This window comes from Labeo rohita, chromosome 21, assembly GCF_022985175.1.
Source record: "Labeo rohita strain BAU-BD-2019 chromosome 21, IGBB_LRoh.1.0, whole genome shotgun sequence".
In the NCBI taxonomy this organism is placed as follows: Eukaryota; Metazoa; Chordata; class Actinopteri; order Cypriniformes; family Cyprinidae; genus Labeo; species Labeo rohita.
In genome coordinates this window covers 9,664,219-9,678,947 of record NC_066889.1, presented here as the reverse complement: position 1 = coordinate 9,678,947, position 14,729 = coordinate 9,664,219, and the positions used below count along the sequence as shown (strand labels likewise).

The following is a 14,729-nucleotide window of genomic DNA, read 5'->3' as shown; positions in this document are numbered from 1 at the left end:
CGAAACAGTTTTGCATCCAAAAGTGGAAGCGCTTCAAATCTCTTCCCCCATAAACTCCAGTAAGAAGTGTGTCGCGGCAGTATTGACAGCCACTGTTTAGTAGTAAACTACTGCTTAATAAAAAAAGGAATTTAATGTTGTTTTTTTATCCCAGCTGTACCGGAAGCATACTGATCTGTAATTTCAAAACTGAGGTATTCTGTATACAGAAATGTCATTTTTGTGTACCTTTACATCTCTATTTAATATACTTTAAATCCGTCCTTCCACTTTAATTGAATGAATCTAAGCAAGGCCTGTTGTTCTCCAGAAAACCAGGGTGGTAATCTGTCTGAAACCCACCAGCGTGTCGCTTATATTCTCCCCTGCTTGCTCCTGTTATTGCTTTGTTAATCGATGTGCTCTGATTCGTTTCGCAGGAATGCCTGAAGCGTCTCGGAAGACTCACCTGCAGATCCCGAGCTCAGGCGAGCAGAGCCACTTTTGATGAGATTCTGGGAGGACCATACTGTCAACCAGAGGTAGGATGGGAGCCGGTCAGGGTTTATTGCTTTACCAGTTGGAACGTTGTTGTGTGGTCTTGCTGTTTCTTGTAATGTGCTTGCACCAGCTGCATGTCTGTCAAAGGACAGAAGACTGAGTAAACAAATTTTACAAAGTCCTCAAATGTTCACATGGTTGCTGTAGTCACATGTAGTCATAGAATTGACTTCTGACTTAATAGTATTAACACTCTCATTAATATCTTTCCATGCCAATTTGCATCTTATAGGAGCAGTGCGTAATTTTTAATTCTCCCAAAAGTGAAAATTCACTCATTATGTTGTTCCAAACTTGTATAACTTACTTTCTTCTGGGAAACACAGAAAATGTTTCGAAAATTTTTTTTCCCTCCCTCTCTCTCTCTCTCTCTCTCTCTCTCTCTCTCTCTCTCTCTCTCTCTCTCTCTCTCTCTCTCTCTCTCTCTCTAAAAATGAAAGTCAATGGTATTAAAACAACATTTGAATTCAGTTCTGATAAAGCTTCCCATCCCATCTATTTACCCACCGGTGCAACCTTTTTTGGGAAATTTGCCTTGGTAAGCTGCTTCAAACTACCGAAACAAACTCTAAATGGACTTCATTTTGGCCAGATTTTGTTTTAAATGATGGTACACCAGTCCGTTCTTCAACTTCACTAGAAATATATCAGAGCTTGCAGGTTGTTTGCAGGTATGATTTCCTGGCCATGCTCCATTATTCTATTAATAAAAAATGGCAAATTGCCACATTCTGACTGGTTGTTGGTAGGTCTTTAAGGCGACGTCTGTAGAGGCCTGTATCAAAGTTCATCTTTGGAATTGAGATTCGACAGGGTTTGAAGCATCATATATGAAGCATTTCCCTTCTGTATTCAAAGAGAGACAAAAAGGCACATGAGTCACACTGATGGCAGGTACCAGTGTTTCTGATCAGCCAAAGATTTGGAGAAGAGCCTGACTGTATCCCTCACGCGGTTCACATTTCTGCCTGTGGGAATGCATGAAAAATGAAACCCTGGATTCCTTAACAAATTGAAATTCTGCCAATCTGTTGTTTTGCTGTGAGCTGTATTTGATCATTTATGTTCAAATGCCTCATATAGACACTCAAAAACATTTTCAGATGTTTACCATGTTGTAACATACCTGCACATACGTGTCTCATACAGTTGTATACTTGGGGCCTGACGGTGATGTGATGCTCATGGGCATCACTGATCTTTACATCCTCTTTTGTTTTTCACCTTATGGCAGTGAAGGTGGAAGATGAATTATAAACTTTCATAAATAATTGAGAGCCATCGGCAGAAGTGAATTATTAATAGGTGAAAAAGGCATCGCTGTAGATGCATAGAGATGGGCTAACATGAGCTTGTCTTAGTTTCATGAAACGGACGTGTTATTTCCTCTCATTAAAAAAAAAAAGTGTGATTTTGCCAAATAGAGCAACTGGAGTACTTGTGGTTATTTTTGCACTTGTACCCTGTATTTTTTTTTTTTTTAAAGTATGATTTTAAACTTGATGTTACATCTTCAAAAAAAAAAAAAAATAGACTAATGTGGTGCTTTCAACACCGTGATGTGAATTGTGAACAAAGAGGTTTCCTGCAGAGATGTAGTACTTACCATTTGAAAAATCGCAACTTGGATCACGTGAGGCATCTCAGTCAAGTCATACAGTGGCCTTTGGTCTCCTTTTCTACGTACCATCAAAGCAGCATTAACCGTTGCACTTTTTTTGGCTAAAGGTTGCAGGCTTTGCTTCCAGTGGCTTTGGTACCTGCCTTTCATTAGTCGATGAACTATATAGCCCCACCCCCGAGGTAACGCCATTGGTTCAGCCAATGTTAAAGTGTGTACCAGTGGCTTACTTATTTGTTTTTGCACATTTAACTGCAACAAGTTTTACTTCAAAAATACTACACACTTAAAGGAGAAGTTCACTTTCAGAACTAAAATTTGCCATCCAAGATGTTCGTGTATTTCTTGTTTCAGTCGATAAGAAATTGTTTCTTGAGGAAAAAAAATCAGGAATTATCTCCATATAATGGACTTCAATGGTGCCCCCAAGTTTGAACTTCCAAAATGCAGTTTAAATACAGCTTCAAATGGCTCTAAACGATCCCAGCCGAGGAAGAAGTGTCTTATCTAGCAAAACGATCTGTTATTTTCAAAACCAATTGACAATTTATATGCGTTTTAACCTCAAATGCTGGTCTTGTCTATATCTGTGTGAACTGTTTTTTTTTTTGTTTTTTTTTGCGTTTTTTTTTTTTTTTTGGTTCAATACGGTCAATGCAGTTAGTATTAGGGATGTCACAATACTCAATATAATATCGAACCGTTCGGTACGACATCCACGGTTCAATACGCACTTGTGAATTGCGTTTTTTTGGTTTTGCTTTTAAATAACGTCCTTGTTTTTTTTTCTTTCGGAATTTGCCGTATGTGTGCCCGCAATTTCACGTGCTGAAATGAGGAAACGCTTCCCCGCTTATATTTGAAAAAAGCAGCACAGACAGAGCATCTTCCATTCTAATGACCTGCAATGATAAGCCTTTCTAAACCTGTTGTCCAACAAAAGAACCAAAGTTATAAAAAACCAAAAGTTATAAAAAACATAACTTGTTTTAAATTCACAACATCAGTCGAGTTTTTGAAATAACGTCCTTATGTGATCTGATGTGGATTCTTATCACAGAATGAGGCAGACAATATTCTATACTCATATTCTATTAGCAAATCGATTAGCAATGGCTTATGAAAATACATGAGATGGCTTGAAGAACACCGATAAACCATATATTATTGCAGATGAGTGTTTATTGTCCTTACATTTCGTTATTCAAAACGTTTAACGTTATATCTTGTTTTTATTCAGTTACAGCAATAGCGATGCTTTTATCCATATTAGAGAAGCTGGAACGGAAATTTCATTAGTGCTACTTCTTTCTGTGGGTTTTTTGCACGAGGGCACCCTCTGGCGTCCAGTATGAATGGCGTCCATTCTATTCTGCAAAAAAATCGAAAAAATAATACCTCTCTCAGATGAAATATTAAGCAGACATATACTAAACCACGCCTTTTCCATTGTATAGAGGTTTACGGGAGCATTTTGTTAATTTGTGGCAAAAAAACACACATTGAAGTGGCAAGCTATCAGAACCGAACCGAACCGAACCACGTTAGTATGGTGAAAAACTCCCAACTTGTTTTCTTTCCCAACTTCAAAATCGTCCTACATCACTGCAGAAGTACCGATTGAGTGTTTACGAGTTTTTCGACATGCCCTAACTGTATTTGCTCCTTAAATTTTCTTTACTTGGTTTTAATGTCTTAAATTTACCTTCATGAAACCTGCAGAGACCCTGAAAAAAATAACCAACTGTGCGGTTTTGTTAAATAGCACATTTTTCCCTTGTCTTAAAGCATTTTGCTTCCTGTATACTTCATAACTAAATTAAACCGACGGTCAATTTTACATGTATTACAGGGACATATATTGTGTCAACATACATTAAAAAAAATAAAAATAAAATAAAATAATAATAATATAAGGTATGCAGTAAAACCGTTTAATGCACAGGTAGTTCCAGGTCAGTTTAATCACCTTTCTATAGTAATGCGCTGCTTGAATTGATGCACACTGATAGAGAGAGAGGGAGAGAAAGAGAGATCACAGATTGCGCTACACACACACACGGAGTTGTTGTCAACGCTTCCCTGTTTTTTTTTTTTTGTTAATAAAATAGCCTAGACACTAGATCGCTACATTATATTCCTCAGCATCGAGGTGGTAAAATAGCTGTTTTTGAAGCAATTGACTGTTTGTAGAGAGAGATGCACATCAGACAGGCAACACACACACAACTGTCATCTCTCTCTTTCTCTCTCTCTCTCTCCCTCTCTGTTTCTCTTGATCAATCAATAATTAATTGAAATAAATGCTGTAATTCATCCTAATAAATGTGATCTTACCGCACTATTTCATCTCTGTGTCTGATTTGAAGTGGGCGGATTGCTAGAGATAATGTGCCATAACTGATGAAAATAACCGTCATTATTGCGCAGCAAAGAGCAATACTAGTTTTAACTTGTCCATAACTTGGCCAGTGACCATGAAATAAGTGGGATAATCAACAGCTTGCCGTGCATTAAAGGATTTTAAATGTACTTTGCACCGGGCCGTTCTTTGTCTCCACATTGTGCATTTAAAATAATTTAATGCACACCAAACCATTGATTATCCCTTACAAAATTAAATAAAATAAAATAATTTCAATGTAAGAATTCCCATGCTTCTACTAACCTTACCTGAGTGCTTAGTGATGATTTGGCGTCACTGCTATCTTATCTAACGTGTAAGAGGGAAAATAAATCTAAATTTTGAGATGTAGGTCAGGTGAGCGAATTTTATATTTAAAATTTGAAAAACAAATGTTTAATACATTTTGCTGTTTTCACCCATTCATCAGAATCTAGGCTGTTTCCCAAAAGCATCGTAAGCCTCAGTAGATCGTAGAAACTGCTGGCACCAATGGTTTCTATGATCTACTTAGGCTTACAACGCATTTGGGAATCACAGCCTTGGTCTATGCCAGGTACCAAGTAGTGGCTTGACTTTTAGTGTGATATGACTCTGGAATGGCTTGGCAAGGTCTGGAGATTTTCCTCCTTTTGTGGAATTTCATTTTACGTAATGAAGACTTATTCATGAATCAGTTCAGTTTTTTTTTTTTTTTTGTGAATGAGCACTTGATCCTTAGCTGGAGCTCGTCTTGCTCGACGTGAAACGCTGGCTTCATTTGTTTCTGCTTTCTGTGCACTATTACATGCTTGTTTGGCAATAATGAAAAAATAATATTTGCATTTACATTTGCATTTTTTTTTTCATTTAGTAGACGTTTTTGTACAAAGCAACTTACAAATGAGGAATACAGCAAGTGATTGTTTTGAAGGGGGTTGTATCCAAATTGTTCAGAAGAGTACAGGCTAGAATAGAGCTGACAGTAAGAAATCTAGAGGACAGCTTTTATAGAATTAGTGCATAATATATTGAAAGTGTATAGAAATATACACTACCAGTCAAAAGTTTTTGAACAGTAAGGTTTTTAAAGTTTCTTCTGCTCACCAAGCCTGCATTTATTTGATCCAAAGTACAGCAGAAACAGTCAAATTTTGGAATACTTTTACTATTCAAAATAACGTTGTTCTATTTTAATATATCTTAAATGTATTTATTCCTTTGATTTCAAAGCTTAAAGGTTTATATATATATATATATATATATATAAATATAAATATGAATGATTGTGAGACACGTTTCGAATGCGACTCATCTGCGATTGAGTGCGATTTTTGCATAGCTTGTCAGTGATTTACGGCTCTGTGTATTAATTGCCGCTCCAGCTGAACGCACGTGATTTGCTGCCTATATGTGTGTATGTATGTATGTGTATATACATACATAGACATATAGGCAGCAAATCAGAATGTTTGAATGATTTCTGAAGGTTCATGTGTATATATAATAAAGAAAGTTTAGAAGAACATCTGAATCTGAAATTTTGTGCAACATTAAAAATGTCTTCATTTTGTGCAACATTGAAAATGTCTTCATCATCACTTTTGATCGTTTTAAAGTATCCTTGTTAAATAAAAAAAAATATATATATATATTTCTGTTCTATGCTAAGTCCAAGCTTTTGAATGGTATAGTGTTTAATGTTACAAAACCTTTTTATTACAGATAAATGCTGATCTTTGGATCTTTCTAGTCATGAAAGAATCCTGAAAGAAATGACTCAGCTGGTTTAAATATTGATGATAATAATAATAAAAATGTTTCTTGAACAGCAAATCAGCATATTGGAGTGATTTTTTGAAGAATCACGTGACACTGAAGACTGGAGTAATGATGCTGAAAATTTAGCTTTGATCACAGTAATAAATTATACTTTAAAATATATTCAAATAGAAATCAGATTCAAATAGGTGAGCAGAAGGGACTTCTTAAAAAAAAAAAAAAAAAAGAAAACATTCTTTGTTTTCTTTGTTTTAAAATCTTACTGTTCAAAAACTTTTGACTGGTAGTGTACACACACTACTATTCAAATGTCATTATTTTTATTTAATTTTTAATTTATTTTTTATTTTTTTACAAATGTACTTTTATGCAGCAAGAATTAAATTGAATTAAATTTAAAAACGTTTTTGATATTACAAAAATTCATATTTCAAATAAGTGACTTTCAACATAGATAATAACAACAAATGTGTTTGAGCACCAAATCAACACTTTAGAATGATTTTGGAAGGATCTTGTGGCACTGAGGAGTGGAGTAATTGCTTTTGAAAATTCAGCTTTGCCATCACAGGAATAAATAACATTTTAAAATATAAACACATAAAAAAAAAGTTTCACAATATTTCATAGTATTACTGTTGTACTGTATTTTGATCAAATAAATGTAGCCTTAGACATTTATATATATATATATATATATATATATATATATATATATATATATGTATTAGTATTAGTGCATTTAATGAGATGTAGTCAAGTACTTGAAAAGGATGACTCTTCAGATGTTTCTTGATAATTGTTCAAGTAGGTTTGTATACAGAAGTGGAAGGAGGAAGAAAATTAGATTAATCATAATTATATACCCGCAGTGTTTTTCCAAACAAACAGTGGGCATAGTGCAAAGAACCTGCACTAACACATGGAATCCACATTGCGTCGTTTGTGGTTTCAACAACAATTTTAGTCGATAAGCCTCTAAACAACCAGGAAGAGTTCTTTTAACACTCGTTCTTTTGCACTCATGTAAATACGGTTAATTATGCGCCCAAGATCATTTGCTCTAGACAATGGCAGTGCCAAGAGCACTAGACTTGTGCCATCCTCATCTTTTGTGCGAGTGTTTTTAAATGTAAATGCAAACCTACAACTGTTGCGGAGGGCGCCTGGATCATGTCCATGAATACCAATGAACAGCCTTTTGAGCAAATTCACCGTGATGCTTAAACAGTACTGGTTTACTCTCTGTTTTTGTTCTCCCTGTCCTGATTTATCATTCTGTTTAGTGATCGTCTCAGCAGTGGTCAAGGTGAGGTTTGTGTCTGTTCCCATTTTCAGAATGATTCTCTGTGGATGTAACACTGTCTGGTCTCAGTATATGGCTTGTGCTGCTTTGTCAAAGGAAATGAAGGTGAGATTTCAAACAGCTGACAGCTGCATATTGGCCGGGACCTCTGACGACTGTACCCGACACACTCCAGAGTCGTCCTGCCCTGCCAAATCATCACAATTCCACACTTGAAAGAGATTTTTCTGACAAAGCAGCGTCCACACATAGCTCAGGTGGTCACGGGTCCTGCGCTTAGTTGAGTTGCGGAGTGCAGGAACCGGTGGGATCGCTCACGCCGGCAGCTCGGCATCTGGCATTAACATTCACTCTGAGACATACGGAAAAGGGAGATAACCTACCATGCTTTTGTTGTCCTTTATCTGTGCATAGCATTAATTGCACACAAACTTGATTACTAAAAAGACTCTACTTACAGAAATGTGTATTAAACCAGTGCCTGTTTATGTTTTCAAAAGTGCAGATTGAAAGCAGAATATGGCTTAGCGTAAATATTTATGCGTATGCAATACTGAATTTAGGAATATAAAACTTTATAAGGTTGTTTTCGAAGGGCTGCCACTGGAGCTGTGTGCTCACTCTGGATATTTGCTATACATTCATTGCAGAGGTAAGAAGTTGATGATGCTTATCAATAATAATAATAATAATAACAATAATAATAATAACAATAATAAATGTATTATTTATTTATAATTATTTTTTATATATATTGTTATTATAACTTTTTATCAAATCATTTTTAAATCAACACCTTTTTAAAAGATTTAATTTTTATTTTTTCATTTTTAATCTGTACTGTTATTATTATTATTATTATTAGTAGTAGTAGTAGTAGTAGTAGTAGTAGTAGTAGTAGTAAGTACCACATAAAATCAAAGTTATAATTATAATAATAGTACAGATTAAAAACGAAAAAAATAAAATTTAATAACACATACATGAAGTATAATAACAATAAATAAATAATACATTTCTTCTTCATAGTCATAGTAGTAGTAGTGATAAGCATTATCATCTTCCTAACTCTGAATGAATTGCAAATAACCAAAGTGAGCACACGCTAAACATAAATGCATTAATTAAAAAAATCTTATGTTAACAAAAACAATAACAAAACATTTATTATTAGTATTATTATTAGCAACACCTAATAATTTATATTTATAAAATATTATTTATAAAAATAATAATAATCATCAAATAACTATAAGATAAACTACAAAAATAATGACGCTAATAATAATAATAATAATAATAATAATAATAGTAGTAGTAGTAGTAGTAGTAATAGTAATAGTAATAGTAATAGTAATAATATAGGTTTCACAAAATCAAATAGCCACAAGATAGCGATGCTAAAAATAAATGCATTTATTATTTTTATTATTATTATTATTATTATTATTAGCAACACCTAATAATAAGTGAGACCCGCAATAGAAAAGATTAAAATATTTATCTATTTATTTATTTATTTATTTATAATAATAATAATAATAATAATAATAATAATCAAATAACCATAAGATAAACTACAAAAATAACGCTAAAAATAAATGCATTAATTAAACAAATTCTTATTATATTAACAATAACAAAACATACATACATTTATTTATTTGTTTGTTTGTTTGTTTGTTTGTTTTATTATTATTATTATTATTATTATTATTATTATTATTATTATAGCAACACCTAATAATAAGTGAGACCCACAATGGAAAATATTAAGATGATGATGATGATGATGATTATTCTGATTCTGATTCTGATTATTATTATTATTATTATTATTATTATTAAATTAATAATTATCATAATTTCAATACTGTCCATTGTGGGCCACTTATTATTAGGTGTTGCTTTGCTTAACTTGGTTACAAATTCTTTGCATCATGCATTGTAGAATATTTAGGATGTTTTTGGTTATTTGACATAAAACTGATTATTATTATTATTTTTATTTTATTTTTTTGATGAAGAGCCATGGAGCTTAAAATGTCACCAAGATGGGATTATTATTATTATTATTATTATTATTATCATTATTATTATTAATGAATGAATGAATTAATTAATTTAATATATACAAGGATTTTTGCTTAGTTTTTTTAGATCTGTGTCTGTGTGTGCGTGTTTCTCTTTGACACTTCAGGGCTTCTGTGTGCAAATGAACTCTTACAATATGTTCCTGTTGTGGCCATCATTCTCTGCATGCTTCTTCAGTTGACAGCCAACTGCCAGCTGGTGATTTTATGTGTGTATATGTGTACACATGCCTCAGTCTGTGTCCTCGCTCAGTCCTGTTCCCGACACGCCCCTCTTGTGTCTTGCACCACTGGCCTCTAACTGCTGATTGATCGAATCCGCCTGGAGACCAACACCCTTCTTTTATTTCCCAGCACCTTGGGAGACAAGAAGCAGGTTGCCTGCCAGCTTCGCACAGCCTCCTTTGACCCACCGAGTCGGTAAGGATGCAGCACAGCAACAGGAGTGGTACTTCGACCCACTTTAGCAGACACAGAGATGCTTTAACTTTAGCTCATGTCCTTTTTGGGCGGCTTAAATGGAACAAGCACCTGGTATCGATCAGTCTCTCTCATGGGCTCCACATGCTTGCACTTCGTTGCTCGGTGCAGTCGTAATGCTACTAACGTTCTCAGACTTACGCACTCATTCACAATTAAACATCCCCCTGTTTTCCTGGCAGCCCCTCATGTTCCTTTCGCGGTCCCAGAACAATAAGCCGTCTTAACAATCTGAGCGCGCTCTTTTCACAATCCAGGGCAATCATCAGCAGGCCACATGTGCTAGCATGCTTCAAGTGCTCGAATGTTCTCCAAGTAGGGTGGAGACTGAGAAAAGAGCTGGGATGCTGGGTGGAAATGTATTCCCCCCCCGTAACGTTCAGCAGAGATGCTACCGCTGCTCTCTCGCTCTTTTCCTCCCCAGCTGCTGTTCAACTCAATTATCTGATTCGCTGAGTAGTCTGTTCCGCTCTCATAATGTGCGGTACTATTAGGAATTCTCTGCATGCTGTGGGGGGAATGAGGCCTACAGGCCTTGCTCCCGGGAGCCATCCTTCAACCCAGAGAGCTCGGCGCTGACGCAAAACAAAAAGAATCCCTGCTTTTTCCACTTAATCCTCTAAATTTTCTTCCATCGATTCACTGTACACATAATTTCTTTCAGAGAATTATTGTTATGAGAGATGATCTTTAGGATATCACACTATAACCTTTTGAATTGGGTTCACTTTTCTTGCTTCTTTGTGCTTCTTCCAGAGCACCTCAGCTTAAAGTTATTGTGTTTGTCTAAAGATCTAAAAACAAAAATGTCTAAAACCTCTTTGTTTTTAGAAAACTGTAAGAATTAGATCAGTATGATGCTTTTTTTTTTTTTTTTTTTTTTTTTTTTTTTTAGTTTTTGTCCTACCTGTTAATTTATTTATAAAATACATTAAAATTAATTTCATAAAGGGATCTGTGATGAAATTTAGTAGCTTTATTTTTTTTAAGTGCTGAATTAATCTTCATTTGGATATTTTATATATACATTTTAAAAAGGTCAGTGTATACATTTATATAAATTTTCATTTTAAAAAATAAGATAGATCATTTTTTTATTTAATACTGTCCTGAGTAAGATATTTTACATAAAAGATGTTTACCTGTAGTCCACGAAACAAAACAAAAAAACAGCTGAAATTATTAAAATAAACTTTTTTAAAATAAACTTGAATTTGATGATCAAGGTAAATTGTACTTAATTTGTCTCCTGGGAAACATGCAAGTATCTTCTGTTGCTTCCGAAGGACAGTACTAAATAGAAAAAAATGGTATTTCAACAAAATAAGAAAAAATTTAGAATCTTCATTCTGTTCAAAAGTTTTCACAATGGTTAGAGAGGGCTTGTGACCCAAAGGACACCGGTTCGATTCCTGCACCGGCAGGAATTGAAGATTGTGCTCTTTCCACCTTCAATACCATGACTGAGGTGCCCTTGAGCAAGGCACCGAACCCCCAATTGCTCCCTGGGCGCTGGAGCAATGGCTACCCACTGCTCCAGGTGTGTGTTTACAGTGTGTGTTTGTTCACTTCTCACTGCTATATGTGTGCACTTGTGATGGGTTAAATGCAGAGCACCAATTTTGAGTGTGGGTCACCATGCTTGACAATTTTAATAATGACTAATAATGCATATGTATGGATCAGTTAGGTGTAAATGTTATTGCTTTTTACTTGATGGTTCTTGAAACCTTGAAAATTGTGTTTTAAAGTTATATTAAACCAGCACGAATATAAAGAGTACATTTTGGAGAACTTGACGCTATAAACTATATAAAAAAATTAAAAAAAAAAAAAAAAAAAAACTGTGGACATCCTTATATCCAGAATGTGGTCATCTTCTCCATCGCTTGTTCCAGAAGAGAGAAGGGTTATCGCTCACCTTCCTTTTCTACCTCCCTGTTCTCTAAGGGAGTGGAAATGGCCCTCAGCTGGAACCGCATCCAATAAGTGTCCATCATCTCTTCCTCCCCATCACATGTGACTTGGTCTGGTACATTTAGACCATTCCCAACCTGACTTCTCATGGGGTGATGACTCCATTTAAGCATGCTGTGCCGATGAAAGTGACAGAGACGGCTCCTGTGTGTATAGATTCCCCCTCACAGAGAGAACGTTTCCTCCGCAGTAGCCTGAAAGCTGGACTCGACTTAGCACCCTGACGATGGAACCACTTAGTGGATTTTAGCCTCAAATGTCAGACCTGTACCCTAGGGATGCGCTGCAGTGCGTTGCACTGATGTGATTTTATAAATAACATTATTCAGCACTTTATTCTGCACTGAAGTAGCATCATCTACTCTGCTGAAGAAATGATAATATGTGATCTCAGCGATGTCCGGAATTTGATGAATGTTGTTGACTGACCTTTCGCTCGAACTGTAGAGCTTATTATCGATTGGCGCTCCACATGCTTGACTGTCAACATGAGTGAGATTTTCTGCAAATTCCCGCAGTGAACCTTGAGCCAAGTCTCCCTGATGACTCACTGCGTCACTGTGATTAAAGCTAGCTGGACTTGAAGTCCTGCAGTGCAAAAAGGCAATGGCAATTCCAAAGTGGCTTTTGCTGATTTTTCAGCAAAGAACTTTTTAAAAAAGTAATGTTTGGTCTATTTGTGTGCCTTTCCAATGATGTTGACATTTTAAGATGCTCATCTCTGCAAGAGTCGTTCCCTGTGTCTGACAAATAGCGCTGCCAATTCCAAAAGAGATGCCAGCCAGAATTCCCCACTGAGAGCTTGGACACACACACTGATGATCAAGGCAGTGCAAATGCTACACCTCGCCTTCAAATGGCACCCGGCGCTCTGGCAGTTAGGAAGACGAGCAAGAGAATAAAGCAGGATGGTTTCAGGGTGTTTTAGGTGGGTGGATGTGGATTGACGTGCGTCTTTGTTCCGACTCTAGTTATTCCAGCATGAGTCAATGCTCTGGCAGTCAAAATGGATATCTTAGGGGCTGACCATAAAAAGGTAGCTACAGTGTATTAAAAAAACAACAACTGTGTAGTGTTGGATAATGTTTGCAGCTCTAAAAATGTCTGTATTAGATTGTGTTGTACTGATCAAAAGTCTGAAATATTTGCTTAATGTTTTTAATATTTATTTCAGGTAATGTTCTCTATTTTTTTATTTTAAAATGGGATTTATTTCTGTGGAAAAGCTGCATTTTCATAAGCCGTTATTACTTTATTGTCATTAACCTTCAGAAAACGTAATAATCAATTATTATGAATTATTACTAATACTAAATATAAATTTTTAAATAAATTATAAAACATTATTTAATATTTTAAAATGTATTTTATGTATACGTTTTATATATAAATTAAATGCATACATATTGAATAGAATTGTTAAATATTAACCTTTTTTAATAATATTTCACAGTATTTTTGTTTTTATTGTTTTTATTTTTGGTTAAATAAATGCACCATTGCCGGTCTTAATCATTCCAAACTTTTGACCAGTAGGGTTAAAAAAAAGAATTGGTTCAAAGTCAGAGTTGAAAACGTCTTGGAAAAAAATTCCTCATTTTGTATGTATGCAGATTGTATAATATCCAAGGTGCACATTTGTAGTAATTGTGCAGTTAATTCTCATTGTATTTTCAGAACGTTTTGGAATATTTGTTCTCTCCCCAAATTTGTCACTACCGAAACACACCAATATATAATTTAATAAGAAGGGTTAAATTGACCTGTTAAGATTTTGCTTACATCTTCCATGTAAATATTTTTTCTATTTTAGTAAAAAGTTTTCAGAGGTAAATCAATAATAAATAAAATTTTAACAATATTTCAAGTGTGATTTATGAGATTTGTTGTATTCTGAATCTAGTTTTTCTTTATAATAGACAAAAAGTTGATCATACTGATTTTGAACTTAAGGTTTCATTAGTTTGAATATACATTGAACCAAACACTATCATAACATCTTAGTTGATAATTCAGTAATTTTTTTTTTTTTTTTTTTTTTTTTTTTTTTTTTTTTTTTGACAGCACATTTTCAGTAGTGACAGTAATGTTTTGGTAGCAACCACATCACAAAATTTTAACCCACATACTAAAACACTACAAAAACATACAAAAATACTAAACAATTGTGTAACTTATGTGTTCCCTTTTGTCACTACCAAAACATTGATTACATGTCCCGTTCATGACTGTTAATAACTCCTAAAAAAAGTGTTTAATTATAGAAAAATGGTGTTTGGTAATTACATTCTACAAAGTTACACAAATATTTTTCATAATTTTGAGCATATTTACCTCAAAATGATGGGGTATATCTACTCACCATGTAGCTATGAGAGAGAGTGACATAAATATTTCCTGATTATAAATAAATAGGTGTGTAGTTAAAATCAGTCTCAGCCAATGGACTAAAACATACACTTTCGGTAACTTTCGGTTTCGGTAGTGACATGAAAATGTGGGAAACTTAAAATTTCAGATTTTACAAAGAAAATAGAATGGAATACA

The 14,729-nt window shown here is 34.5% G+C and overlaps 1 protein-coding gene across 2 annotated transcripts in view; it reads left to right on the top strand.

Moving 5' to 3' along the window:
* Positions 1-14,729, top strand: part of ndst1b (N-deacetylase/N-sulfotransferase (heparan glucosaminyl) 1b) — a 106,876-nt gene that overhangs the window by 36,508 nt on the left and 55,639 nt on the right. For both annotated transcript variants that reach the window (XM_051092710.1, XM_051092711.1), the window contains exon 2: positions 420-521. The gene's annotated coding sequence lies outside the window, so the exon portion shown is untranslated. The remainder of the gene's footprint in view (positions 1-419; positions 522-14,729) is intronic.